The sequence below is a fragment of the Euprymna scolopes genome, chromosome 7, assembly GCF_053919585.1.
Source record: "Euprymna scolopes isolate OS-2025 chromosome 7, ASM5391958v1, whole genome shotgun sequence".
Taxonomy (NCBI): domain Eukaryota; kingdom Metazoa; phylum Mollusca; class Cephalopoda; order Sepiida; family Sepiolidae; genus Euprymna; species Euprymna scolopes.
Window position 1 is genome coordinate 146,024,109 of NC_136488.1, and position 26,974 is coordinate 146,051,082.

At 34.1% G+C, this 26,974-nt stretch overlaps 1 protein-coding gene across 3 annotated transcripts in view; it reads right to left on the reverse strand.

Moving 5' to 3' along the window:
* LOC145280030 (WD repeat-containing protein 13-like) overlaps positions 1 to 26,974 on the reverse strand; it is a 443,316-nt gene that overhangs the window by 149,225 nt on the left and 267,117 nt on the right. The window lies entirely within an intron of this gene.

The window sequence follows — 26,974 nt, forward strand, 5'->3', positions numbered from 1 at the left end:
AGTTCAACACTTGAGGGCACAGTTATGGTCTGTGGTGTGGTTCCAAATGAGGGCCACATCATGCTAACTCGCATCTATGAAGTCGGCTTGAAAGTCAACACCAAAATGTATCTGGATGTGCTGAAGAGTGTGGTGATCCGCTGATGCAATCAGGTGGCCACTGGCAGACCTTGGATGTGGCAGCAGGACTCAACACCAGCCCACAAATCCAAAGAGACCCAGGCTTGGCTTCAGAAGGAGTGCTACGACTTTAAACCCTTCTCTCACTGACCCCATCCTCCTCCGAACTGAACCCGCTGGACTACTGCATTTGGTCATATGTTGAAAACATTACCAACATGACCTCCCACAACACCAAAGCAAGCCTGATCGTTGCCATTGACCGAGCTCCCACCAGTGTTTGTGGAAAAGGCATGCTTCTATTTCCGGACCTGTATCTAGGTGGTAATTGCGGCTGAAGGCGGCTACATTGTATAGATGTCAGCTCTACAACATAATAAAGTTACCTGAATTGATTTTTTCGATAAAAGTTTTGAAATAAAGCTGCAGGCTGTTTTCTTTAGGGCGACAACTATCATTCCACCCTGTATATATCTATATAAATAAACAAATGAATCATTCTACCTGACCCCAATGAAGTTCTCTACATATATGAGTAAAATCTGTTGGGCAAGTTGCTTTACTGGAATCAAGGTTTTTGATTAGCTTGGCAACATCGTGCACAGATATTTGAATCTCGCATAGCATGTTTCAGCCCTGATGACATAGGGTAGAGTTAGCTTCAAAGAGTTTGGCTTAACCCTGTTTTAAATTTGCAAAAACTGGTGGGAACCAAGCTCCTGCTCAGCTACTTTGGACTTGACAGAGCATACAACTCTCTCGCATTCTTTATTATTCTTTTATAGTGATCGCTGGCAGTCCTGAAGACGGCTTTAATCTCAGTACATCTACTAGGTTGAAAGCAATGGAAAAAGTGATTTCTGTACGTAACAGCAACAGCACATTCTGAACAGAACCATGGCTGGCTGTTAAGTTTTTACTGGAATATTTTGGAGGGTATGAAGCAGTCTATACTTACAATTAATTAACCATTCCGTCAGGTCTGATACTATAGAGGACATACCCATTTTTAACATGAAATGCAGACGTAGATCTGATATAAATGTACGGAAGCTATTCCGGTCAGCCAGTGAGTATCAATATACTGTACGATGGAGAGGTACGTCTGAGGACTTCTATATATACTTTCTTTTGACTGAATCATACTATTAACAAATCTATATATTTCTGTTTGTTCCAGTTTTTCTTATAAACTGCCAATCTGGCTGAAATTTTGCATGAACCTTTGTTATGATAAGGTGCAGCGAACTAAGTGTTATAGTATCCATTTGATGCACAGATAAGAATTATTAGTAATTGGTATTTAATAAAAACAAGTGAAGCATACATAGTCCCCCGTGAGTGCACAGTGAACGAGGCATAAAAAATTACTAAGTTCAGCATTTGCTCCTCCCTCATTAAGCCCCAAAAGTCCCCAGGAGACCTCAAATCCTGGTGAAAATGAACAAATGGTGCAGTTTTAGGCCTTAACATATGTAAATTTGAGTTCAGCACCATGCAAAACTGCTAAATAAATAAACATACACAGAAAATTTTGGACAAATATGGTAAAATAGTCCCAAAAATGGAGTGTTTTTATTAGTCCTAAAAGAGCCCCTGGGGCACACCCAAGAGTTATCGTGAAGTATAGACAAACAAAATTATATAGAAATCAGTTAGTTACAACTTTTCAGAAAGTTTTAGAAAAATCCAAGGCATCAATTTTTTTTAATAAGCACAAAAGTGTCAATTTTAACCATTTTAACCCAAAAGGCAACCCTAGGATGGGGGGGGGGGCAACCATAGTTTTCCCGGAAAATCCATTCTGTTACTTTTTTACTCATATCATATTTAATGTTTGTGCAAAATTTCAAAAATGGGGGGACCAAAAATGAGCGCAAATTTTAGTATATTCAACCATCAATTTGGCAAAAAGCACTTATTCTAAGTCAACAGGCTATAACTTTTGCCAGTTTTTAACGGGTTAAAAACTCTAGTTGATATCTAATAGATACAGTCAAAGTGGTCAGATGTAAATGCTTAATAGACTTTCTAATACAAAATAAATAAGCAATTCTGTTTTGCCAGTTATGGCAAACACTGGACCATGTTCTTAAAATTCTTTTTATTTCCAATCAACTTCATCGATTACACATTTAATCCTATTGATATTTTCATCTTGCTTAGTGATATTCAAAAGGAAGGAGAAAATGCTCTTCTGTTGCAGTACAAAGTCTTCCTACTGCCACTTATTAACAATCAGATTTTATTTAATAAGAAAAACTATTTTAGCACCTGTTTTTGCTTAGGTCTTCTGTCAGAAGTATTTTGATTAGCTAATCAACAATTTGTTTTACAGGTGGAACAATAAAAGTGTCGCCTTAAAGAAAACAACAGCACAGCAAGGATGGAGAGTAATGCTGCCACATCTGGGCAGGAGCTGCTAAAAAAGCATATCCTGCCTTGACAGAGTACAAAATAGACTTTGTGACCTAGCGGGGGACGCCCTTTTTTCTTCCCTGCAACCTCTCTCCCACAGAAGAGACATTGTGAACCTTTCTTTGTTTTATTGTTATTTCCATGGCAAGTGCTCGTCCGAGCTCCAATCTCTGGTCCCCCCCCCTCGCTAATCTTTCGCGAAAAACACCCATCTAGCTGAAACCACTGTCAATAATTTTCCTCATTCTTTATCTGTGCCTAAATCAAAACGTAGATTCCATGAACAAAGCTTCTTCCTTAGAAGTGCACGCCTGTGGAACTCTCTTCCGTTTGCCTGTTTCCCACCTGACTACAACTTGGATGTCTTCACGTCCAACATAAACAAATTCCTTATAAACCGCCCCCTTAAGTAAGACACCTTATCAAATCTCCATTATTAACGATTACCACGATATTATCCCATTGACTACTGTATACGCAATAACCCTTATCCCCGAGTGGCTTCCAGGCCTTGATAAGTGGTGACTCCGATGTACAAAAAAAAAAAAAAAAATTTTTTTTATTTTTATTGAAAAAAATCAATTCAGGTAAGTTGATTATGTAGTAGAGATGGCATCTATGCAATGTAGCCGCCTTCAGCCTCAATCACCACTTCGATACAGGTCTGAAAATGGGAGTATATCTTTTCTACAAGCGCCGGCAGGAGTTCGGCAAATGGTGACGATCAGACTCACTCTGGTGTTGTGGGAGGTCATGTTGATAATGTTCTCGACATATGACCAAACGAAGTAGTTCAACGGATTCAGATCAGGGAGGAGAGGGGGCCAGTGATAGAAGGGTACAAAGTCGTAGCACTCCTTCTGAAGCCAAGCCTGGGTCTCTTTGGACTTGTGAACCTGCACTGAGTCCTGCTGCCACACCCAGGGTCTGCCAGTGGCCACCTGATTGCACTAAGGGATCAACACACTCTTCAGCACATGCAGGTGCAGTTCGGTGTTGACTTTCAAGCCGACTTCAAACGATATGATGTGGCTCTCACTTGAAACCACACCAAAGATCATAACTGTGGCTGGAAACTTAATTTTCATCACCCTGGGCACATCCCTGTTATTCATGATAATCCAGCAATGTATTTTGAGGATGCTGGCAATGGTCCTGTTGTCATAACTTGGATCGGTAGAGAGCATGAGTTGTACAGCGGCGCAACTCCGATCTCACTCATTGAACATTGTGTCACTTTCAGACATGATAGAAGGCTCCTATCACTCTTGGGATTTGTACACAACTGGCCAACCAGTAGATGGTCTGCATCAAAAAAAAAAAGAAAACCAGTTTTTATCAAACAGAAATCGAATGAGATCGTCTTTTCTAGGAAGACAATTTTATCGTTCCATTTTATATTTTTAACCAATTATTGCATTTTTTTTTTCCCCCGAATTAGTGAAAACCGAAATTCTGAAAATGCATTTAAATTTCTGTAGACAATTTAACTTGACTAAAAGTCATTTCGTAAAGTTAATGAAATTCTTAAAATCAAACCATAACTTTTTTTTTTTTTTTTGCTTATGGCCAATTCCAAACATAAAATGACTTCAATGATTTTTAAGCAAGCCTCAACGAATTAAATTCATGATCAATTTCCAGTGGAAGATAAAATCATTTCTTCTAAGCTTATAAACATTATAGGTTAGTTGATATTTCAGTTACCTAAATTACTTAGAATGAAATGGGATCCTGCTTTTTATATATTTTCATTTATTTTAAGCACGTGTAGGTTTGGGAGGAGCACAAAACAAACCATCATATATTCTTCATCACAACATCATGGTGATAATTTTATAAGATGACAAAAACAATTCTGTCTACTTTAAAAGAAAGTGTGCAGAAGTGATTTCGCCTTTTAATTCTATTCTTTATTTGGGTACTTATACAGAATAGAGACTGCATTATCATTGCAATATTCTGGGCAGGTTAAGTAAACCTCTGGAAGGTGCCGAACCACTTAGCCAATGGAATCACAGCCGCTGACAATTGTCGAATGGTATATTGTTGATTAAAAATTTTTACAGCATTTTTTTTTTTTTTTTTTTATTGAATTGTTAGATGAAATTACAAAGTGTTAAAAAGCCCCATCTTCCACATGTTAGCAATGGCTTTCTACATAATACCATTATTATTTCAACACACTCCATCAACTGCACAAGTACCTTTTTTTGGGTCCCTTAACAAAAAGGAGGGTGGACCTGTAAATTCACCCTTACCTGTTCAGTTCGTCCGTTCATCTGTCTGCACTTTTCTCAATACCTACACCTTGGAATTTTTTGAAATTTTGCACAAACATTAAACATGATACGAGTAAAAAAGTAACAGAACGAATTTTCTGGGAAAACTACGCCCCCCCCCCCGGGTGCCTTTTGGGTTAAAATGGCTAAAATTGACACTTTTGTGCTTATTAAAAAAATTTGATGCCTTGGATTTTAATAAAACATTCTGAAAAGTTGCAACTAACTGATTTCTATATAATTTTGTTTGTTTACACTTCATGATAGCTATTGGGTGTACCCCAGAGGCTCTTTTAGGGCTAATAAAAACGCTCTATTTTGGGACTATTTTACCATATTCGTCCAAATTTTTCTGTGTATGTCTATTTAGTAGTTTTGCATGGTGCTGAACTCAAATTTAAATATGTTAAGGCTTGGAGACTTTTGGGGTTAAATGGGGGGAGGGGGGCCAAATGATGGACTTAGTCATTTCTTTTTTTTCATGATGCAGAACTCAAATTTACATATTTTAAGGCCTAAAACTGGACCGTTTGTTCATTTTCACCAGAATTTGACGTCCCCTGGGGACTTCTGGGGCTAAATAGGGGAGGGGAGTGCTGAACTTAGTCATTTTTTTATGCCTCGTTCACTGTGCACTCACGGGAGGAACCATACATGCTTCCCTTGTTTTCATTGAAATTACTATACAATAACGGTTTTCGGTAGTAATTATGTCTTTTCCTTAATTTGTAACTGTTTGCTAGGGTTTTAAACAAGGGCCATCATTTTCTAAAAGAAAATAAAAAATTCGTTCAGCACCTTCCTGTGATTTACATAACTTGCCCGGAATATGCCAATGATAACGCGGCCCCGATTCTGCACAAGTACCTCTATTTGTTGAATTTATTATGTTTTGTTTTGTCTTATCGAAAAATACATCCTTATAACTGCCCAAATATCAGTCTGCCTATACGTGCTTTGGTATAAAAAAGGTGACAGAAATATTCAACAGACAAGAAGACGGTAATGAAAACAGTGTATATTCTTATTGTTAGAACAGTGTGAAAAAAAAAAAATGGATGTTTTTAAAAGTAGTTTCAAAACTTTGAAAATAAAATAGATGATAAGTAGGACTTTTCCTTTTGTGTGGTGCGTGATAATGTTTAATGGGTGCGTTTGTTAGGCACTTCATTCAAGTGTTAATGAAACTCGAGCAAATAAGAACATCTAAGGTGTTTTTTTTTTATGAAGTGCGTTGAATTGACATGAAACGATTTCCATGGAATGCGCCTCCATTGTTGCTATACTTAATACTTGAAAAGTTTTATGTATGAGATGCCTAAAATAAGTTTACAGACTTTTTTTTATTACAGGTATTTAAAATTGTCATAGACTCATGAAAATTCAGTATGTTATTGCTATACATCTTATGAGATGACTGACATATTTTTATGATTTCAGGTTCAAATGAACAGCTACAGTAGGAATTGGAATACACCCTACTAAAGCCTAATTGTCACAGTTGGTGAATTTCAAAAATGCAATCTGGACATGAGGACACTTTAGAAGAATGATATGCAATAAAATTTTGTTTTAAATTTGGGGAAAAAAATCATACAAAATCATATGGAATACTTCAGACTGCTTTTGCACTGTCTTGCATGAATCAAGCATCAGTTTTTGAGTGGCATAAGAGATTCAAGGAAGGCAGGGAGTTTGTGATGGATGATGAGAAGTGTGGGAAGAGTAACGAAGTCAGGACACCAGAGCTGATTGGTCAAATAAAGAATTTCATGGATAAGGACCGTCGTATGTTCATAGAGACAATAAGTGCAGCTTGATGTCAGTGTGAGAAGTGTACACATAATTATTTGCAAGGAACTGAAGATGCGGAAGCTTTGTGTGAATGCATCCAGTCCAGAACTCCATCCTTGTCAAAGACTATTTTACCAAGATGGGCATCAAGACAGTTCCTCGCCCTCCCTATAGTCTAGACCTTGCTCCCTGTGACTTTTGGTTATTCCATAAGCTTGAGGAAAACCTTAGAAACTGTCGTTAATAAACAATTGAGATGAAAGAGGCTGTGACAAGGGTCACAAGAGGACTTCCATGGGGTTTTCCAGAGGTTGTTGGAACAGTACAAGTGCATGGCAGGGGGCGGGAGATTTGTGTGAATGCCCCCGTCTATGACTCCATCCTTGTCACAGATTATTTGACCAAGATGGGCATCAAGACAATTCCTCATCCTCCCTGTAGTCCAGACCTTGTTCCTTGTGAATTTTTAATTATTCTCTAAAATCAAGGAAAACCTTAAAGGCTGTTGTTATGGGACAATTGAGGAGATGAAAGATGCTGTGACAAGTGTCATTGACACGCTCACACAAGAGGATTTCCAGACGTTGTTGGAACGGTACAACAAGTGCATTGATTGAGATTACTCCAAAGAGGATTAAAGTTTCATGTGTTTACTATCAATAAAAGTACTCATATGAAAAAAGTCTGGAAACTTATTGAAGGCACCTCGTAATTGTGACAAGCCCTCTTTATTACTTTCATGAAAATCCTTATCCATAGAATGGCACAAGGCCACTTTTTTTTATTTTTAAATTGCATCTTCACCCTAAACAAGGCACAAAGCCACTTGAGTGTAAGTGGCTACTATTTGGAACCAAATTTGAGGGATACTATGTAGGGTGCTGAGCAGCAAGATGTCTGTTCACATTATACTTGAACTTCTGCATGTCAGTACAGTCGGGGAAGCAGAGACTCGTGAGGGAGTTCTAAAGTCTAGCAGTTCGAGGGAAGAAACTTTACTTAATTGTAGTATATATGTACGGTTTCATTGTATACTCATCTTTCAATTTGTTTTCTCAATGGCAATTCATAGAGTTTCTTATAAAATGAGTATGCTATAATAAAGAGCAATGTGTGTGCGTAAGGTTAGTGGGAGAGAACCCAAACAAAGTGCTTAATTGTTAAAAAAAAAAAAATTGATTAAAGTTTAATATTTATTCACATATATGACAGAAGATCAGAACAATATTAGTACTGTCAATTTCAAATCTTAATGAAGGGCATCTATAATAGCCCTGTTTACCAGACTCTTTTCAGCATCTAGGTAAACAGAGGCTGAACAGAGTCTGGTAAAGAGGCTTATTTTAGGTCCCTTTTATTAGGATTTGAAACCGACAATACTGATGTTGGTCTAATCTTCTGTAATATATATATATATATATGGTTTTTATTTTTAAATTTCATTCAGAAAAAAAAAATTTTTTCAAAAATAAAATTTATTGTTTGGACAAAGAATACAATATTTGTATTAATTTCCATAATCCATGGATTTTCGATGTAGGCTCATCTCTTCAGAGCAAAAGTCATTAGCAAAATATTAATTCTGGTTTGATACTATTTTGCTATTGAGCACATACATAGAAAATATATTTTAATGATTAAATCCCTTTAAGGGACATAGAGAAAGAAACCTTATTTTCTTTCTCTATGTCCTTTAAAGGGATTTAATTTTTAAAGTCTAGCTTCACTGATGAGTTGTGATACAACGAAACAGTACTGTACGTGGATGACTACATTTTATTATATTTATTTTTTGGGTTAGCCATAAATGTATCTCACCTGCTGTTTATTTGGCTGTTAAGAGAGATTCGCTGTTTGTAAACGAACTAGCAGCTTGAGCACTGTAAAAGCAATGGGCGAATGTTTATTTAGTGGACATTTGATGAGACGTTTATGAGCACCAATCCAGGGTCCAATGGTTAGAACTGCCAACTATCGTTCGATCCACAGCTAGGGAAAAGTGCTATTCTAGCCGCACTGATGAGTTGTGATACAATGAAACAATACTGTATATGGATGACTATATATATATATATATATATATATATAAATTATTTGTTTAAAAACTACACACTACATATTCCAGATATGAACCATGGTTTCAATGAATTTCGTGAGTTGGAGGTGGGCTGTAATAGCCTTTTCTATATAATAAAGGTCTACTCATGTCAATGAAACTAGGGTACGTCTCTGAAATATGTAATGTATAGATTGGAAATAAATAACTTGCATTTTAGCTCTCATATTCTTATGATCGAGCACAGTACTGATTCCTTTTCCACATACCTTGACATACTACACACACACATATATATATAATATTAAATGAAAAATGAGAAATAAAAGTTATACATAGTGTAACCCGGATGTAAGAGACTTCTCCAGTTCTAGCAGCTATCTTATATCCGGGTTACCCTATACATTCACATATGCTCTAATATGGGATCAGAGAAAATCTCTCTTGTATCCGTTTTTCTTATATTCGAGTCTCTTATATCCGGGTTCCACTGTATAACTTTATTTTATCATCAAAACAATAAGGAAAAATTAAAGGGGAAATTAAGAAAAAACTGTTTAGGTCATCGCATTTCAAAGCTAAATGCTTCTCATCAGAAGAGGAGAAAGGTCAGATACAAAATAGAAAAAAAAATCTGGCTTAATGACATTTGGAAGTGAAATGAGAATGAAAGAATAGGGTGATATGGTAAAAAGTTATTAAAAGTTAATGAGTGAAAAAATTGCCAGACGAATCCATTTCAAGTATTTCATAGAGTTAAGCTAACAGTAAATCAAACAACCCCCTGCCTTCAATCTATTTCCATAATGAGACTTTTCCTTTTTGCTTTCTCTATCGATTTAATTTTGTCTTTACTTCTTTTCTTTTTTAAACTTTCCAGCTTGAGACGTTTTCTTTTTTTTTAACTTCACTGATTCAGACATTTTAAATGAATATTAGCGTGAACACTGGCAAAGCATAACCTTTTTTTTTTCTGTCATTTCTTGAGAGAAGGTGTACACTCACTCCTTAATAATTTTTAATTATTTGTATTATTCAGACTTCTATTCGCAACTCAGCTGTTATTTTTCCACAACGTTTCGGTTGATGTAACCTCCAACTTTATTCAGATGCATCTTTTTTAAACTTGGAAATCCCTATGTCTATTTTTTGAAGTTCACACAGAACTTAAAACCGATGGGATCGATTCAAAATTCTTTACAGATTCCTGTGTCTGACATAAAGTTTCCTAAGTTAAGAAAAAAAGAAAAGGAAAAAGAAAAAAAAGAAAAAAAAGAAACAAAGGAAAAAGAAAAAAAGGGAAAAAGAAAAAAAAACCCGAATCTAAAGAAGATTACTTCAGCCTAAACATGAAAGTTTCCTGCTTCCTCAACTGTACTGACATGCACAAGTTCAAATGTAATGTGAACAGACATCTTGCTACTCAACTCCCTACATAGTATACCTGCAACTCATGTCTCTGACAGCATCCCCTTACATCAAAGTGGCACTGTGCCTTGTTTGGGGTGAAAATATAATAAAAATATTAACAAAAATAACCAACACGAGAACAACAGTTGAAATAATACAAATAATACAAACTATTAAGCCTCATCTAAAAAAAAAAAAAAAATAATAAATTCCCGAAACTTAATATTTTTGCTTGAAAAGATTTGTGTTTACAGAAGTCAACTTGATAAGAAATCTTAAACTGTATAGAAAGAGTTTATATATATATATATATATATATATATATATATATATATATATATATATATATATGCCTTTATGTGTTGCAGCTAATTTATTGTTTGATGTAACTTTCTTCTTATTCCTGGGTTTCCCTTTCCCAGTTAGGCACATAAGTCTTTTTTTTTTTTTTTTTAAAGTTCAGGTCAAAACATAAAAACTAGTGTTAAATGGACCTACGCCACTCAGACGGAATAAGGTGTATCCTTGTCTCTGTGGTAAAGCAAGAGAAGTAGCTGGCAAAGCCAAACAGTCACACAAGGGCAGAGGTGTGTATGTGTGAGAGGGGGGAAGAGGGCCAAATTGTACTACTTAGTGTGAGTCAGCTTAGGAGACCTGCTTTGCAACAAGTAAAATGAGTCATATTTCACGTATGTAGTTCCAGCAGCTGCTAACTGTTTGTAAGCCTCAACAAGGAGAGTGCTTTACAGCGTGCTTGTTTTTTTTCTAGGACATAGGACTTCTTTTTTTTTTTTTGCACACACGCACACACATATAGTATATATATTTAAATAAAAATAAACGTGTTTTTTGTAAAAGAGAAATGACCACAGTGCTTAATAATGACGTATGTCAGAACATTTTTTTTTTTTTTTTAAATTTCAAATAACACTAGACATTATTTGATCGCCCATCGATACCCGCGATTATTCACGGAAACACGAGAAATCTAGCCTGAGCTGTTAAAAGATGCCAAGCAGGATTCCTGTTCGACTGACAGGTTGAATTATAATATTAAATCCAGCCACTTTCAAACCGTCTACTGAAGAGTGGTCACATTTGGAACTTTTCAACTCTAGGGGCTAAATTTTATTAAACCACAGGTATCGGTGGACGATTTAAACTAATGTACATGAAATATATACATACATACATACATACATACATACATACATACATACATACATACATACATACATACATACGTATACATATGCTCATCCATCGTAATTCATCAGCACTGGTCATTTCTCCTCTACAAAAACACAGCATTATGTTATAAACACTTTTCTTTTTTTTTTAATGACACACACGCGTGTGTGTGAGGGGAGAGGGGGGTAAGATGATTTAAGAAAGTTTAAAGAAATTTTAATTATTCACGTGATAAATAAGAAATCGTTTGAACAAACACAACGAGAACAATAGATAAATATATTTTATCTACAACTTAAAGCACAGCCAGTTGAGTGGGAAGAAGCTGGATACTATATTTACAAAGTAAAAAAAAAAATGAAGCAAGCTGAAAAAAAAAAAGTTTTGCTTGTTTTTTTGTTTTTTCAATGGAAGTTAGTTTTAAGTTTCTCGTTTAACCAAAACAGACAAGACAAATTCAGAAGTAGAAGACTTAATAATAAAAAAATAAATAAATATATAAATAAAATACACAAACTTTCTTTTAAAGTTTTGAACCATTAAGTAACTAACATTTATCAAATATGTCACACTGATCTGAAAATAAGTGATACTGTACACACACACACACACACACACACACACACACACACACAAGGTTAAAAGTATTCAAGGGCTAGGCCAACAGCATATTCTTCTCACTGTTTTGACTCTCGAGTGTGTATCTGTGGATATATGCTTTTATATAGAGTGATGTGGTTCTCGGTTGATTAACTGTGTCGGATATATACTCAAAAGTAAACAAAAATGAAAAGATTATTCTGTTTTCATATCCCCAGTAATAACTAATGAATTTAATGAGGTTATTAATAGTGCTCAATAAAAGCAGAGCAAGATATATTTTTTTATTAATACATACAAATTTACAAGGTCGGTGACACTGGATATGCTAATGTTTCGGACAAATGGTCGGTTAAAACCACAAGTCCTCGTCAGGCAAAAATAAATGGTTACTTTCAACAGAAGAAACCAGTCCTTAAAACCTATATATATATATATATATATATATATATATATATATATATATATATATGTATGTATATATGCATATATATATATGATGATTGCAACGTCTTGTCAGACGAGTGTCACTCCCTCAGACATTTAAAATCCATGAGCCCAAATGCCTGAGGGAGTATCTATACAAATATGATGTTACAGAGTCTTAGCTTTGTACGACAGCTAAGTCTCTCTCTCGGTTCAAAATGTTGAGATCCAGCAACAAGCAAGAGCAAGATAGCCAGCAACAAATTAAACTGCAGACCAGCTTAATGCGGGTACTGGTCTTCCGCTTTATGGTTTTTTTAAATCAGATTTGCTTTTCCTAGAAAGGTTGCCTTCACCACGGCTTACGGGAGCCCTCTCTACCCCAATACACATATACACACACAAATATACACGGTACTACCTGCCTCATGGTCGAGTCACCGGCGACTAAACTGGTTCCCCCACCTTGTTTGGTGAGGAGGGCGGCTAGTCTCCCTGAAGGATTAAAAACAAGACCTTCCAAAGGGCGAATGAACTCTTTTTCTGGGTCAACGGCCAACTATATATATATATATATATACATACACACACATATGTATGTATGTATATATATATATATATATATAAGTAGGTTGTAGTTTGCTTGAAGCATTGTTGAAGAAAATTATAAGATAAAATTATAAGCCAAGAAGATTGCGAGATTTTTTTTTTTATATAGAGTAAAATTAAATGCAAACAAAAAGAAATAAATTTCTTTTTTTTGTTGTTTGTTTTTTCTTTTTCACACAAATTTTAACTCTAAACAACAGTAATTTTTTTTTTCTGTTGTATTCAATGGTGTTGTAAATCTCAATATATTTCAGACTTATTAGTCCATTTTCAAGAGAAGACAGCGGAAGAGTGTTCAAAATTGGAAAAGTAGCCGCAGAGTTTGCCACGTGATACCGCGAAATATAGAACAAAAAATGACGTTAGGAGAACGTTAAAATAAATCAGTTGATGTTTGAAATACTTGTTGCGTTTGTGAATCAAGGGAGTTGACTATTCAAGCAAGGTTTTTTTTTTTTTTTTTTTTTTTTAATTATTGTTTTTCTTATGTTTTAAACTTATATTATAAAAGCGGAGCTCAATTCCAGTCTATTGTTTAGTGTGGGAGTATTTTTTGAAATAATTAAAGATTCGAGGATACGAAGTTGACCTACGTTTCTTGAAGAAGCAAGAATGTTGATGTGAAAATCTGGTTCTGAATTAATGCAAGTGCGAATATGTTTATAGAACGACGAAGCAGTAGTGTTTAAGTGCTCTTTAATGCGGTGATGAAGCAATCTGGTAGTGCTTCCGATGTAAGATGCACTGCATTTAGCGCATTGTAGGTCGTAAACAACGTGGTTCTTAAAGCATAAACCTGTGTGTGATATTGGGCAATTAGAGAGTGAACAAGGGGAAGGTGTATGCGATGGATGTTTTCGGTTGAGCTGTTGTCTTAAAGTAGATCCAGTGTGGATGAGTTGAATGTTGAGCCCCTCGCTGCGGATGGCTTTTCGGATTGAAGATGAGATTTTGTCACTGAGGAAGGGTAGTTTTAGAAAACAATTGTTAGAGAAGGGTCGGGTGTTGCGTTTTTTCTTTTTAAGTGAGGATAGGATCGTATTAGGGTAGCCGTTTAGTGAGAGGGTCTGTAGGAAATTGTTAGTGTGTGTATGTTTGTAAAATTATAAAATCTCTTGGTTAATATCCTGCCTACTTAAACCTCTACTCTCTACCTTCCCAGCCCATGTTAGTAGTTCCAACCAAGTAATTAACAGACTCAACGATCTACCACACCATCTACTCAAACTATACAGATACCCATTTAGCCTAGACGTCGTTTCTTTATACACCTCCATTCCTGCACATCCAGCCATCAATCTCATGGCAGACATTATAGCATCTAAAAACCCACAATGCTTCGGAATTACTCCAGGAGATCTCTTACAACTCCTCCGTATTATAGTAGACAACACTTACTTTACTTTCCTACAAAACACGTTCAAACAAGTATCTGGACTACCCATGGGCTCCAGTCTATCCGGTATTCTTGCCATTGCTTATATGGACAAACTCGAAAGACACACCCTTAGTACCTGCTATTCTTATCTCCTTTTTACTAGATATATCGATGACATTTTAATTATCACATACTCCCGCGAAGAGGCTATTAACATTTTCCACAAATTCAATAACGCCGACCCAAACTTAAAATTTACTATAGAACACCCAGACTCTTCGGAATCTCTTTCTCTACTTGATTTTAAAATACAAATAAAAAAAAATGGTGCCATATGCACTGAATTCTACAGAAAACCCGCCAGCAAACGCCTCTTCGTACATTTCAAATCTGCGCTACCTCTCAAGGACAAACTAAACTACGCACATGCCGAAATCTCACGCATACAAGACAAATACACTAACATCTCCGACAAACATACACACACTAACAATTTCCTACAGACCCTCTCACTAAACGGCTACCCTAATACGATCCTATCCTCACTTAAAAAGAAAAAACGCAACACCCGACCCTTCTCTAACAATTGTTTTCTAAAACTACCCTTCCTCAGTGACAAAATCTCATCTTCAATCCGAAAAGCCATCCGCAGCGAGGGGCTCAACATTCAACTCATCCACACTGGATCTACTTTAAGACAACAGCTCAACCAAAAACATCCATCGCATACACCTTCCCCTTGTTCACTCTCTAATTGCCCAATATCACACACAGGTTTATGCTTTAAGAACCACGTTGTTTACGACCTACAATGCGCTAAATGCAGTGCATCTTACATCGGAAGCACTACCAGATTGCTTCATCACCGCATTAAAGAGCACTTAAACACTACTGCTTCGTCGTTCTATAAACATATTCGCACTTGCATTAATTCAGAACCAGATTTTCACATCAACATTCTTGCTTCTTCAAGAAACGTAGGTCAACTTCGTGTCCTCGAATCTTTAATTATTTCAAAAAATACTCCCACACTAAACAATAGACTGGAATTGAGCTCCGCTTTTATAATATAAGTTTAAAACATAAGAAAAACAATAATTAAAAAAAAAAAAAAAAAAAAAAAAAAAAAAACCTTGCTTGAATAGTCAACTCCCTTGATTCACAAACGCAACAAGTATTTCAAACATCAACTGATTTATTTTAACGTTCTCCTAACGTCATTTTTTGTTCTATATTTCGCGGTATCACGTGGCAAACTCTGCGGCTACTTTTCCAATTTTGAACACTCTTCCGCTGTCTTCTCTTGAAAATGGACTAATAAGTCTGAAATATATTGAGATTTACAACACCATTGAATACAACAGAAAAAAAAAATTACTGTTGTTTAGAGTTAAAATTTGTGTGAAAAAGAAAAAACAAACAACAAAAAAAAAAGAAATTTATTTCTTTTGTTTGCATTTAATTTTACTCTATATAAAAAAAAAAATCTCGCATTGTTCTTGGCTTTTAATTTTATCTTATAATATATATATATATATTAGCAGAGGCATGACGTTGGCCGGGTCTGAATCCACACTTCCAATAATTTTATTGCCATCAAAACTGCAAAATAAACCCTTTGTCAATCAAATTGATTGATTATTTGCTCTAGTTCAGGTTCCACCGCAGTAAACCAAGAGGAAGCTCACATACCTCCACACAGTGACTTAACCCACAATACATTGTAGTCATTTTGGAATCCATAGGAAACGAACTCGCACATACACATACAGGCATGGTGCCATATATATATATATATATATATATATATATATATAGTAAGTTATAAATTATAGATGGTGATTAAGCTACACAGAATATTTCGCGTTTCATCAGGCTTATGCCTAATGAATCCTAGCGTGGATGAAATGTGGAATATGTAGCTTAATCGCCATACATATTTTATAACTTACTACCTAGCTCTACCTACGTATTGAGCACTGTTAAAGTAAATACTTAAAGTTTACACATAAATTTATACTTTCGTATATTAATTTATGTGATTAAATGTAGTAGTTATATATATATATATATATATATTATATAATATGTATATGTTTCTTTTTTTTTCTTAAAAACACTCTTTTCCAATAACTAACAACCAATTCTGCGAGGCCTGACGAAGCTGTTGAATTGTAAACATGGTCCAACATCTGAAACATATGTAGCCAAATAGATAAAACGATAATAAAAAAAAAATAAATAAAACACATATTTGCTCTGCCATAATATTGAGCACTCTCTTCAAGTTTTTACTAATTACCAGTTTTACCAAATATATATATATATATTTATATATTTATTTAGAGAGTAGTCTAAATATCACTTAAACTATTGGAAGTTGTACATGTGTGCAACTATATAAAGGCAAAAAAAAATATTCCAATTATATATATATATACACACTAGAAAATGTATCCGACGTTGCCCAGTTTTAAACTCAATGTTAAATTCTAAAAAAAAAAAAAAAAAAATGAAGTAAAAGAAACTGAGATATATCCATGTGAGTATTATATTTTTTTTAACAGTTCACTTCTTTAAAACAAAAAAAAAAAAACCCTCAAGCTAAGATCAAAACCAAAACCTAAAGACAGTGAGTCAAGTACGATAACCATTAGGTCAGATTGACACGTTATTTATGAAGTGTTTTCAAACCTCATCAAACAGATTAAAAAAATTTGATGACCCTCTAAGTATCAATTTTTCAATTTTGACCCCTTAACAGCCTTTTTTCTGGATGGAAACCCGATTAAAAATTTTAAGTCTGTAAATAAAAAATTCGTTGAGTATATAGGTTGAAAAGTGTCCTTACACCCATACACATTCTCATTTTTATAAATATATTAGCAGGCCGCCCGAGTTGCCCGATTGTAAAATATGCATAAATATTACATTTTAATTAATGCAGAATTATTTATTATGAACAGAAATATCGTAGGTATTAAACGTAACGTTAAATTACTTTAAAGAAATGAAGTAAAAAAAAAAAAAAAAATGGAAAGAAACTGAAATATGTCCATGCGAGTAATGTTTTTCTAAACAATTAACATCCTGTAAGTAAAAAAAAAAATACTTGAGCTGAGATCCAAACCAAAGTTTAAAGACAGTTAAGTACAATAACCATTAGGCCAGCTTGACACGTTCTTTATAAAGTGTTTTCAAACCGACTTATACTTAACATAAGGAATCTGTAATGTGAATCATTCATACATGCACAATCGTGAAACAATTAGCAAACAGAGAAAAATCCAACGACGTCCACGTATCAATTTTTCAATTTTTACTCCTTTTGCCAGATGAACACCGATTAAAGTTTTCCACATATCTGAATAACCTATATACCAAAATTTCAAGTCGTTGAATATATAGGTTGAGAAGTGTCCTTACACGCGCACACATACACATTCTCACTTTTGTAGAATATAAGATGGATTAGTGTAAACCCTTTATCAAAAAAGAGAAAAGAACAAGACCGTTTCACCAGTGTTCACCCTCACTATTCATCTACTGATATTACTGTAATATTCATGTAAAATTACAGAATTACGTCAGTAATTTAAGTTTTTTTTTTCCATATATAAATTAGTCATTTCTGATGAAATTGACTTTTATCATTGACTTTTTATCATAGCGTGAAGAATTTCTTTCCAAACTAATTTGAAACATCAGGATTAAGTCTGAGATGGTTGTCTGACGTCGTTAGTCTTCTTGCTTCCCTTCACCACTTGAAATCATTTCATCTTGAATGACTAGAAAAGAGGCACACGTTTTATTTATTAAGTTTTGCATGACAAGATGAATATATATATATATATATATATATATATATATATATATATATATATATATATATATATATATATACTCGGGGTTTTTTTTTTATTCAAAAGTAATGGACTAGTGAATTCAACGAGGTTGTTAGATAGTGCTCAATAAAAAGAGCTGATAATACTTGTTTATTGTTATATAAACATGTTTACATCCCGCTGCTACAAACAGCCACTTGTTTCAATCAAACAACAGATATCATCAGGCAGCGACTTGACTATTCAAATGTTCAATGGATAACCTGAAACAAGTGGCTGTTTGTAGCAGCGGGATGTAAACATGTTTATATAACAATAAACAAGTGTATATATATATATATATATATATATATATATATATATATATATATATATATATATATATATATTAGCATAGGTATCTGGCGTTGCCAGGTCGACATGAAGTTCCGTTTGGAACACACCTGTACATACTAAGGATATTGATCACTTTCATCGTGGGCAACGTGGATACCCCGACGATTTCAAAAATAAAAGAACGGATAAAAACAAGTAAATGTAATCGCTCAAAAAAAAAAAAAAAAAAAAAAAAAAAAAAAAGTACATGATACCCTCTCCACCATATATTTTAGCAGAAGGGATACAAAGAGAAGAAGCTATTCTCCAGATATTGAGCACTTTTTGTTGCCTGTGCGCTGGAGGATGGGGGATGGGGGAGAAAGAAAACTTCCCTCTCCACCAAATAAAATAAAATAAATAAATGAATCAAAACAACTTTTGTTTTAATAAAATTAGCAGCGAGTGCTCGGGCGACCGAAAAAAAAAAAAAATTTCATGTAGGCAGGCTCCAACCTGGAACAAGACAGAAGGAAAGAAGGGAAAAGGTAATTTGCAAACTATTTTGTCAATCGTACCACAACGACTTATGACCCTGAAAAATAATGCTTATAAACATTAGCGCGTGCGTGACTTGCAAAAAGTTTAAAAAGAAAATGAAATTTCTTTCACTGTCTTGTTTTTATGTTTTTTGTTAAAGGCACTTTTTTTCACTGGCGTTTCCCCACGTAAATAAAGGAAATTTTCGATTTTTCTTTGTTTTTGTTTTTTTTGTTTGTTTGTTTGTTTGTTTCTAAAACTGTGGCTTAAGTTTTAATTCTCGGAACGGTCAAAGATTCTGTATAACAGTTTCAAGAATATCAAAAACAAACAAATGAAATCCTTTCAGTTTATTCATAAGTGTTTTTTTTTTGGTTTTTTTTTTTGTTTTTTTTAAAGAAAAAAGATTTTTATGTCTACACAGAATTATTTTTTTCACGCAAGAAACTTATTGTACCTATTTACTATGCCTCCCCACGGGACAGAGTTAGACACCAGGGTCGTTTTGTAACGTGGAGAAAAGGTACAAAAATAAATACAAAATGATTTTATTTGGAGTTTTTTTTATTTTTTTTTTTTATTTTTAGTTATTTTTTAGCCCCCCAAAAATAAAAATTTAAAAATGTTTCATCATTTTTATATATATAAAAAAAGTAGTTCCTGGAACGATCAAAGATTAAGTTTTCAAGTTTCCAGGGGAAATAATGCAGAACCTGTTCTAAAAAGTTGATGTCGGTAATAATAATTTAAATTAAATTAAATATATTATAAATATAAATCAACCTTAAATAACAACCTTAAATAGAACGCTAAAACAATTCGCTTGCTATAAACAGTAACTAACATACAGTTATTTAGTAAAATCGAGTTTTCTTAATGTAATATGCAAATGAGGTTAACTCGTAATCGTATATTTTGCAAAAATCATACTATATATTGAAATAAATGAAATAGGAACGTAATGGACCTTTTGTATATATAAATCAAATTGTGAACAAACAAACATACAGGAATACGAATTTATATATATATATATATATATATATTTCATACACACACAAATACACATAGGTTTTTATTATAGAGTTCGATAACAATAAAAATATGCAAGTGTCAAACATTCGTTCATCATTCAATCCTGGGCAACATCGGGTCTCCCTGCTAGTATATACACATATAAATACACATAGGTTTATATTATAGAGTTCGATGACAAACATATGAGAGCGTGAAACATTCGTTGATCATCCTTCAATCCTTGGCAATGTCGGTCTACCTTGCTAGTATATATGTGGGTGGGTGTGTATTATATATGCGCACAGATACACATAGGTCTTTATTATACAGAATGGACGATATACACAACGAATTAAACAAGAAAATAAAGATTAAAAAAAAAGGAACAAATTTCAGAAAGTCACACCGTTTATCTTATTTTTCAGATGAAGGGACAAGAGATGTAAAGGAATGTTACATAACAGAAAAAAAAGTCATTTTATTACAAATTTTAAACTTATTTCGTTTTGTCGTTAATACAAAATATATATTAATTCAACAAATCATATTGAGTGAATGGTAGTTTTATTTTTATTTTTATTTTTTATTGCATTTTCACCCCAAACAAAATTTTAGTTTAGTTAAAATTGTAGTACAAAAAATATTTACCTGACGATGCAATTTTTCAATACCAGTTTTTCTTTTTTTTTTTTTTTTTCATGGAAAAGGGTGGCTATCAAAAATATCTAAAATATAGACGGATTGTTAAAATTTTAGCATGAAATAATTTACACCTTGAACGCTTGCTCTCGACCTGCCAAGTCTGCAGAACACTTAAAGAAACTTCCTGGTATTTCAAATATGTTTTTTTTATATTTAGGTGTTGAAAAAGATTTTAATGAACACTTAAATTCATATCATAGTAGCAGGGAAACTCGACGTGTGTGTGTGTGTGTGTGTGTGTGTGTGTGTGTGTGTGTATATATATATATATATATATATATATATATAAAGTTCGGGTGTACAACTGTGTACAACTCTCCTACAACCCAAAACCACTGGACTGATCATAACCAAATCTGGCATGATGATAGTCCCCCGCCCTCCATAGGGATGGTGCGCACTATTTTTTCAAGGTCAAATGTTAAGGTCAGGACTTTGTTGTACGCTCCAGTATGTGTGAAGCATGTACCCGAGTGTACAGCAAAGTGCGGGTATCTTTATGCAAACATTACGCAAGTATAGAATATCTGCATAAATATAATTACATGTAATAGTTAACTAAAGATGATCATTCCATAAGAAGACAATAAATAAATAAAACTAATAGGAAATTAATTAAAATGAATGTTTAGCCAGATCTGTTGCAGATGAATGCAATTCCATATATAACAAAGTTGTATTTTCTTTTTAAATAAATAGAAGAAAGGTTTTTTTTAATATGAACATCAATACACACAACAACAAAAAAAATTATAGGAGTGTAGATACACATATCCCATTTTATGAATAAACTAGCAGGTCGCTCGGCGTTGCCCAGTCATAACATACGGTGAATATGATATTTTAATTTATGAAGATTTCCTATTTATTATGATAAAAATTCTTTATCGATTATTATATTGCACCCAATATATAGTAGTGATTTCAACAGTAAAAAAAAAAAATATGACTTTGGTACCATCAGCTAAAATTGAAACCTGATCATACAGCTCTCCAGCCATATTTTTTACTCTCTGAATTACGTCCATACGCATATAAAAAGTTAAAAACTAACGACGTTTAACCTATAAATGTATAATTGCGCATATGTAGTACACTTTAAGTCGACATGCCTGCCATGTTCCAAATTTTTTCCATTTTGATCCCTTAGCAGCTATTTTACTGGCTACAAACCAAATCAGATTTGTTCAACAGGTCCAAATCTCTTATATATCAAGTTTCAAAATCTGTAGACAAAAAATTGACAGCATTTTGGAAGATTGTTCCTCAGACAAACAAGGTCACTTTTATCACTATCATATAAAAGGAACTTCGTCTGCATGCGAATATGTTCCCTATGTATTCTGAAACGACTGGTCCGATTTTTACGAAATTTCACACAAATGTACTTTATGTATCTGGCAGTGTTCTTAGATAGGTTTTGAATCAGGATGTCTTTGATAAGTATTGATAATTCAATAAATCTGATGAACGAAGGAACAGGCGATTTGGGCTAAAGTTAACATCTTACACAGCCTAACATCACAAGCGCATTTGAGAAGTTTTATTACCACACAAGCTGAAAGGCCCAACGTATAAAATCAACAGTAGGTTCTTTGATATGACAGGGGTGCGTTTGAAATAGACGTTTCTGTTTACAGCACAATTGAACCATGATACTGGACTTTTTCATTTGAAACTTAAATTCAAGCCATCATCACTGCATAAGCAGAAAGGCCTGACATATAAAACCAACAGTAGGTTCTGTGATGAGGTTGTGTTTGAAATGAACGTTTTTTTTTACAGCACAATTGAACCATGATACTTGACTTTAGCATTTTAAACTTTAATTCAAGCCATTATATATAAAAATAATTTTATACAATCAACAGCAAGTTCTCTACAGTACAATAAAAATATGGGAGTGTGATTCTTTGATCATCATTCAATTCTGGGAAACGTTGGGTCTCCCTGCTAGTATCTATATATTAATAGGATAGTGCGTGTGTTATTTATTTTGTGTTATGCTTACATCTGAGCGACTGTCATTTTATTGTTATGGACTTCCATTTCTTGTAATAAATAATTTTACCAAAAATTCTTCATAAGTTTTGGTTTCGGTTATTGCTGATGGCACTTCAGTAATCTATTTTTTTTATAAATAATTTTATCAAGAATTCTTCATAAGTTTGGTTCCAGTTTCTATTATAGCTGAAGGAATTATCTAAGTATTTTTACACACATTTTTGTTCATAAGTTTTGGCTTCGGTTCCGATTCAAGCTGATGCACCCAAGTTATATGGATATAATATATAAAAATCGATAGAAAATTAACTCTAAAATAATATATATGAAACCTGCAAGAATTAAAATATATTTAAGCATACTTTACGATTGGGCTACGCTGAGCGTCCCTGCTAGCTTAGATCAATACTTTTGCAGTTTTAACAAAAGAGCTACAATAATATCAGAGCGTCTCCATTTATGCTGAACATCTACAGAATGCCAACATCAATATATTACATATGAATGAGTCCATTGTGAAATTTCCACAGATCATGTGTATATGTATGTATATATATATATATATATATATATATATACACACTAAGTGCTCCTCCAACATGCACATTCAAATATAAACTCAGTCTTCTACATACACAGATACACCCAAATTCATTTTTACTCGTATATTTTCCTTCATATACTGTAACCCAAAGTTTCCCAAACACCATGGAGCCCCTGGGGAGGGCAAAGGGTTTTCACAGAGCACTAACGGGATAATTTCTAAAATAAATATGATAAACATTAATTTCAAATTTTAACACTAACTAATAATAATGTTTTACAACCATTTTTTTTATTTGTGATTAATCAAAAATTGTTGCATTATTTGTCAATTTTTTTTTATGAACCATCCTTTACTCCTGTTGTTATGTATCATATCTCTTTCCAGTAAAAAAAACAAAAAATAATTAAATGTCTGCAGCCATTTGATTTTTCCATTTTTCCATGTAAAGCATTCGGTCCTCTTTAAGAAAGGCCTTCCGTAGCCCCTCACCCTCACTCACATACAGTTAAACTTTGACACTATTCTCTGACTAATGATTTGTTTTTTGTTTTTTTATGTCAAAGCATTTTTGCTAAAATTGTATTTTTTTTTTTTTTTTTTACATGGAAGTCACAGCTTATCAAGGCCCGGAAGCAACTCGGGGATAAGGGTTATTGCGTGTACAGTAATCAATGGGATAATATCGTAGTAATCTTTAGTAATGGAGATTTGATAAAGTGTCTTACTTAAGGGACGGTTTATCAGGAATTTGTTTATGTTGGACTTGAAGACATCCAAGTTGTAGTCAGGTGGGAAACAGGCAAACGGAAGAGAGTTCCACAGGCGTGCACTTCTAAAAAAGATTTTTTGATACTTATCAGATGAATATTTGTACAAAATATATCTAAGAACACTGCCAGAAATATAAATCACCTTTGTGTGAAATTTGCAAAAGATAGGCTCAGCCATTTTGGAATGTATGAGGAACTCACACACACGCAAAATGACTTTTATATAATAACTAGCGGGAGTGCCTGGCGTTGCCCATGTGTTTCGAGGTGTAAAAGAAAAAAAGTTTTGGTAGGTAGGTAGGCTCGAACCTGAAGCCTTGAGATGAAGGTGGAAAAGAAAGTGTGAAAAAAAAACTGACATCTTACCGCTCGGCCACGACAGGACAGGAACTGAGAATCGTTTTAATGTAACGATTAAAAAGTTAAGTGACAGGTGCATAAATTTAATGAGGTCAAACATCACGCGACTTAACTTTGGCTGCAAACCAGTTTTCCCAAAATGTTGGGGAAAACCAGCTCCCCATAAATGTTCGGAAATAGGTCGAACATAAGAAAGAAATATGGTAAATTATATTGTGGACACGTTTTACCGGAAGTGAGGGTCAGCTGATCGGATCTGCATGTGAGTCACGTGATCAGGTTAGCTGGAGTCAGAGAGTTGGGTTTTGGACGTAAAGAAGAACGAACGGCTTAACAGGTCGTCCCCACCCCTTCACTGGAGGGGTGGGGCGCTGAAATGTGTGAAAATAAGACCTTGAAGTAACCACGCAAGCAAAGACATCCACTTTCAATTCTTCTGCGATCAACACCTGGAAGGTGAATAAAATCTATATAAAACCAATCATCGTCTTGGAGTGAATGAATATTCATCCAAAACAGGTTTCCAGTCTCCTCTCCAAGAACAAAATTAATTCCAGGTGGATCTCTGAGGGATATAAACATTTCACAGAAATATCAGACGATTACTCAAATAGTCATGAATTCACTTCTTACACTAAGCATGAAACAGTGTCTATCCATATGAAAATAATCGTTAATATTTATTTAATGCTAAAAACGTAATAGTTATAAAGAACCTTTAAGAAATTAAAGTTGAACTCTCTTTAGGGAATTGAGAAAAAGGGGTCAACTGTAGCGCAAATGCAACATTTCACCTTCCGGTCATTGAAAACTCGTACTATTTATTATGTATGCCCATCGAGATCGCATTTTTAGGCACTTAATTTCCTTCCATTCTTGTGTTAATTGCCAGTGGCCTGGAGGAAAGATGTTGGCTTTGTACAGATTGCGAATCTCCCTACCAACAGTAATTATGACTTCTTATACTGATAATTGAGTAAGTATGAAACACTAGTGTCTACAGTATAAAATAATTATTACTATTTCTTTAGTTATCCACATACAGTACTGTTTCGCTGTATCACAGCTCATCAGTGCAGCTAGACAGGTAACTACCTCAAGCCAGGATCGAAATCCGACCACCCGTATGACAGTCAAGGCTTTGAACCATTACACCAATCAGCAGCTGCTGTGCAGGCAGTGAATTAACGGTTTTGACATCGTCTGAATACCCAAGCTCGATTTGTTTACACAAAGAGCACCGCTTAATATGCCAATGGTATACCGTGTATCACTTCCCAATATGCTCAACTCAAGATAAGGAGCATTATAGTCATCCATATACAGTACTGTTTCGCTGTATCACAGCTCATCAGTGCGGCTAGACAGGCAACTACCTCAAGCCAGGATATATATAAAATAAAATTACAAAGATAAAAACCCTTATATCAGAATCTATCAAGATAATAGCTGGCTCAATATACCAGATAGAGCAATGAAAAAAGAAAAAAAAGAAAATTGATGACAAAAAATTAGAATATTTATTAATCCATCAAATATTCAAACAAGGAATGAAAATAAGGAATAAAAATTCTTAATCCTTAACCCATGGATTGTCAAAGATAAGTTCTTTTCATTAGAGAATAATGAAAAAAAAAAAAGAAAAAAAAAAAAAAAATCAGTAAAAGAATATATTACTGGTTACTATAAATTCGAAAATATATAAAAATAACTTTTTATGAATTAAAATACATCTTTCAATAAAAAAGAAAAATTAAAGTCTCAAAGTAAAGGATCAATCAATCAAGATGTACTCCCCTAAGGTTCAAATGGAAAAATTTGCAATCCAAAGTGTGAATGGATTAGAGAGAGATCCCCCAAAAATCAAATAATAAAATGAGGGATACAAAAAAATTTTACAAATAAATTTCTTGCCATTTGTAAAACTTCCTAGCAAGCAGAAAAAAATGAAAAGAGCAGTTCAAAGAAAAAATTAAAATGAAATAACTTTTTTATGGTAACTGCCTGACTGACTTCCAATCTATGGTCCCCGCTTGCCAAACTTTCACAAAAACACTTGACTAGCTACAACCACTACAAACGATTTCTCTCACTCTCTAAACACAGATTCCATAAACAAACCTTTCCCAGAACTGCCCGACTATGAAACAATGTTTCGCTGGCCTGCTCCTCGGTTGAATATTACATAGTAGCCTTCAAATCCAATGCAAACAAGTTCTTGTTGAGCCGTCCTCATAAATAATCAAAGTCTACCCAATTTACACCATTAACGATTACTATTCTACCACTTACATTCATTAACCATCATCCTCGAGCGGCTTTTGGGCCTTGATAAGTAGTGACTCCAAGTAAAAAAAAAAGAAATACTGGGGATGTGGAAAGCCTCTTAACTCTTCAAGGTCTTGGGGGCACTGGATCATTTAATGCAGTAGGTCTTGGGCATAAATAGCTTGGCGGTGCCTATCTCTCTTCAAGCTTCAGAGAACATATAGCATCTGGTCTTATCAAATAATCACCCATTTTGACACTGGTCAAACACAATGTTGCTTAACTTCAGTGATCTACTGAGAACTGGTATCAACGCGATCAT